This window comes from Podarcis cretensis (genome assembly GCF_951804945.1).
Source record: "Podarcis cretensis genome assembly, chromosome: 8".
Taxonomy (NCBI): Eukaryota; Metazoa; Chordata; class Lepidosauria; order Squamata; family Lacertidae; genus Podarcis; species Podarcis cretensis.
The window spans coordinates 11,116,270-11,121,437 of record NC_137177.1 but is presented as its reverse complement, the minus strand read 5'-3'; positions in this window follow the sequence as shown (position 1 = coordinate 11,121,437).

Sequence of the window (5,168 nt, the reverse complement as noted above, 5' to 3'; positions counted from 1 at the left end):
TTCTAGGACCTTTGCTGTACAAGAACTGTGTAGCCTTCTTAGACGACGTGTTGGTCTACTCAGAGGACGAGGAGCAGCATGTCAGAGATGTCCGGGAAGTACTAAGCAGATTACAAGCGAACCAGCTATGGGTCAAACTGGAGAAGTGCCAGTTCCATACAAGAGAGGTGGAATTCCTGGGGTACCGTTTGTCAGACAAGGGATTATCAATGGATCCGAGCAAAGTACAGGCAGTACTGGAATGGAAGACACCTAGAACCAGGAAGGACGTGCAGAGATTCCTGGGGTTTGGAAATTTCTATCGGAAGTTCATCAAAAACTTTGCCCATTTAATGGCACCCATCACTGATTGCCTCAGTAGTAAGAAGAAATTTCTATGGACGGAAGAGGCGCAGCAAGCGTTTGACCGCCTAAAGAAGGCGTTCGCTTCGGAAGAGCAGCTCTTGCACGTGGATCTGCAGAAACCAATGAGGGTGGAGACTGATGCATCAGACCGAGCGGTAGGGGCGGTACTGCTCCAGCCGGGAAAAGATCCATCCGACTGGAGGCCGTGTGCCTTCTTCTCGCGGAAGTTGAATAAGTCCGAAAGGAATTACACAGTGTACGACAGGGAACTGCTGGCCATTTATGAAGCATTTCGACGCTGGCGACATCTACTAATAGGAGCGCAGCACAAGGTCCAGGTGTGCACAGACCATAAGAACCTGGAATATTGGAGAACGGCCAGGGTACTGAACCAGAGACAAGTGCGATGGGCACAGGAGTTTTCCAAGTTCCATTTTGAAATTCGCTACGTACCGGGGGAAGAAAACGTAAGGGCGAACGCTCTCTCCCGGAAACCAGAATATATGGAGGGGGAGGGAGCGCCGGAAGAAAGACATGTGATACCCGAGGACCACTGGGTGTGTGGGGCAGCATTGGTGGGACAACGAGAACTGGTGGAGGGGACCGAGAGCGATGAATACACCCAAAATAAGCTCAGAGAGCTCAGAGGAGCAGGGGAGAACCCCGGGGGTTTTGAGGAAAGAAACGGGGCACTGTACTACAGGGGGGCTTTGTATATACCAGAGGGGGAATTGAGGAGTAGAGTACTCAAACAACTGCACGACAGCCCCACAGCTGGGCACTTTGGGCAACACAAGACGATGTTGTTAGTCACCAGGCAGTTCTGGTGGCCAAAGGTGAGGGAAGATGTACAAGAATATGTAAGGGGGTGCGACCGCTGCCAGAGAGCCAAAGGGGAGAGGGCGGCACCAGCGGGGTTGCTAGAACCATTACCCACACCAGAACGGCCATGGGAAGCAGTGTCCATCGATTTTATGACGGATTTGCCCAAATCCAAGGGGAAAACGGTGGTCATGGTAGTAGTAGACTTGTTAACAAAGATGTGCCACTTTATAGCTTGCTCACATGCAGTAACGGCGGAAGAAACCGCCAGGTTGTTTGTAAAACACATTTTTAGGTTGCATGGCGCCCCCTTGAGGGTGGTCTCTGACAGAGGAAAACAATTTACGTCCAGGTTCTGGAGGAAGCTCATGAGCCTACTGCATGTGGAGGTCAATTTCTCGACCGCCAGGCACCCAGAAACCAATGGGCAGGCGGAAAGGGCAAACAGTATTTTGCAACAATATCTGAGATGTTATGTAAAGGACAGAGAGAATGACTGGGTAGAGAAATTAGCCCTGGCCGAATTCGCCTACAATAACGCAGAAAATGTGTCCACGGGCATGAGTCCATTCATGGCCAACTATGGGTGTCACCCCAGGGCCTTTCCAGGGGAAGGGGAGGAAGTATGGAGCGTGCCGGCGGCGGAACATTTTGTGGAAGAAATGGAAGCAATACATCAACAACTTAAGTTGAATTTAGATAGGGCCAAGGAAGCATACAAAAGGCAGGCAGATAGGAGCAGAAGGGAAGGAGAGACTATAAGGGTTGGGGACCGGGTGTGGTTGTCAACACAAGGGTTACCATTCAAGGGAGGTTGCAAGAAATTGAGACCGAGACAACTGGGACCCTTCGAGGTTACACAACAGGTCAATCCGGTGGCCTTCAGGCAGGCTCAGGCTGCCAGACAACATGAAACTACACCCAGTATTTCATAGGTCATTACTGTCGCCATACAGGGAAGGGCGGGAATTTCGGGAACGAGAGGGTGAGGTTCCCGCGGCACCGCAAGTAGAAGAGAGGGAGCGCAGCAGTCATGTAGCAGAAATACTCGACTCTCGGTGGAAGGGTAAACAGGTGGAGTTCTTAGTGGCATGGGAAGGGGAACCGGAGTCCGAAAATGCTTGGGTACCAGCAGAAACCGTCAAGGATGAGTTTATTGTAGGAGAGTTTCACCGCCGGTTCCCAAGGAGGCCCCAGCCCTTAGCTAGGTTCTGGGAGTAGCAATTCGGCACAACCGACAAGGAAGAGGAGTTTGAGGGGTTGTTGGGGCCAGTAATGGTGTTGTCCGGGTGTATGTGGCAGCAAAATTGGCATCTGGGTTTATTGCAGGCTCTGGTGTCAGTGTCCGTGTTAAGTCTGGTTGTAGTATTATTGTGTATTATTATTATTATAGTATTATTACACAATAATACTACAACCAGACTTAACACGGACACTGGCACCAGAGCCTGCAATAAACCCAGATGCCAACTTTGCTGCCACATACACCCGGACAACACCATTACTGGCCCCAACAACATCACACATACCATCTCGGGACTATTTAATTGCTCATCGTCTAACATTGTGTATGCCATCAAATGCCAACAGTGTCCTTCAGCTCTCTATATTGGACAAACAGGCCAAACCTTACGCCAAAGAATAAACGGACATAAATCTGACATCAGGAATCACAAGACAGAGAAACCAGTAGGAGAACACTTCAATCTCCCAGGACATTCTATACAAGATCTCAAAGTAGCTGTTCTATTACAAAGGAATTTCAGAAATAGACTGGAAAGAGAAGCTGCTGAATTGCAACTTATTACCAAACTTAAAACCATGGAGAGACCTGGTCTGAACAAAGACATTGGATTCTTATCTCATTATACATGACAAAGCCATTTTTCACCTTCTCACCCCTTGCTTTTTCCTGTAAGACCTATTGCAGTCGTTAAGAGTCGTCAACAGGCTCATCACAGCTATCTGCCAATCACCCATTCCCACCACCCTTCTGAGTAATACCCCTCCCCACCTTCTCACTATATAGAAGGGTCTGGTGACTTCTGTCTCAGTGTATCTGAAGAAGTGTGCATGCACACGAAAGCTCATACCAAGAACTAACTTAGTTGGTCTTTAAGGTGCTACTGGAAGGATTTTTTTTATTTTGTTTTGACTATGGCAGACCAACACGGCTACCTATCTGTAATCTTCATGATGGATAGTTTTATATACTTCAGCCAGTGCTCTTTCCTAAAACCCATATGCCTTGTAAAACTAAACCTTAATGCACCATCTGTGCCTGGGAACAATTTGTTTTTCGTCTGGTACCATCTCTGGTGAAACAGAGTATGTCTTTTAAATTATTCTAAAAAGTGTCTGTATTATCCTTACAAAACCAGAGCAATTCACAACCATGGGCAGGCAACAGAGTTGGTGGCACAGACTGTTCAGATAATACTCTATATTGCAGTTGCCGTAAGGGCCTTTTAGCAGTTCTCTCTACCCTTAAACAGTGTTAGCTCCCTTCAGCAGCACTCACCATCTAGAACAGGGGTAGGCAACCTAAGGCCACAAGCCGGATGCGGCCCAATCGCCTTCTTAATCCAGCCCATGGACGGTCCGGGAATCAGCGTGTTTTTACATGAGTAGAATGTGTCCTTTTCTTTAAAATGCTTCTCTGGGTTATTTGTGGGGCATAGGAATTCGTTCATTTCCTCCCACAAAATATAGTCCAACCCACCATATGGTCTGAGGGATGGTGGACCGGCCCACGGATGAAAAAGGTTGCTGACCCCTGATCTAGAAGCTGTACTATAATGTCACCATGTGGAAGATATGCTTGCAAAGGGATGGGGATTCATGAAGGCTTTCCACCCTGTCCATTTTATGCATGAACGACCTATGTAAGTGTTATCATTATGGCATGGAACATCAATATGCAATATCTACTGCATCTCTCTCAGTCACCTTAAAAGAATGATATGAATCAGCCCTTACTACACATAACATACACAAAGAGCTTGTGATCTTCAGTTCACTTACTTAGAAGGCCTAATAAAGTCAGTAAGACTTCCAAGGTAAAGCTGTTTAGGATGGAGTGGCTGTCTTCAGGATCAGGAAGGGTAAATGTTTTTGATACTTCCCCATGTCATTTCTCCTAAACCAAATTGCATCCCTAGAGCTAGTACTTGCCTTGTGGAGCAACACATATGGGTATTATATGTATGGGTTTGCCTTGAAGTTAAATAGCATCAGCAGGGAAGTAGGCAGTTCTCTGAGGGGAATAGCATGGAGAGAAGGATTAATCAATTAGCCATGCTCCCTTCCACAGCACTGGGGTCTCAATCCACATCAGCTCTTCTAGTGCCATTACTAACTCTTACAACAACAACAACAAAACACCACAGGATATCCTATTCACAGCTATCCCGTGACAAGTAGGATTCAGTCCTAATACTTTGCTCTACTTTTGTCTGCAGATGGAACTATATTATTTGGCAAATATAACAGTTTTGAGAAGTTGCAAGGCTAACACATACGTGGCATGCAAAAGCGTGTAATACAAATCCATGTGGTCATTTGTTTTAGGCAAAGAAGCTTTGGTGGTTGAAATCTGAAATCGGTGAGGGGGGAGAGGAAGGAATTTCATCCTTGTGCATAGACATCTGCATGGCATTTCCCAACTAACTCCTCCTGAAGCTACTTTTCTCCTTGCAAGGTTCCAAATAATGTATTTTGCAAGTTTAAACAGGCACCCCTGGAGGAGAGTGGCTTGAGGGAAAGCTGTGGAAGAAAAAGGGGGGGAAAGCTAAATAAAGAATTAAACATCTTACTCCCCTCCTGCTTCCATTTCTGACTGCTTCCCTCACAAAACTACTTTGGCTAGAAGAAGCAGGCATCGCATCTCATAATATGTGTTTATATACAGTGTGTTATTTGGACCAGAGTTTCAGATTAATGTAAAAAGTATATGACAGTTACATTGAACGCTATTTCTTAATTTATGACAGTAACAGCAG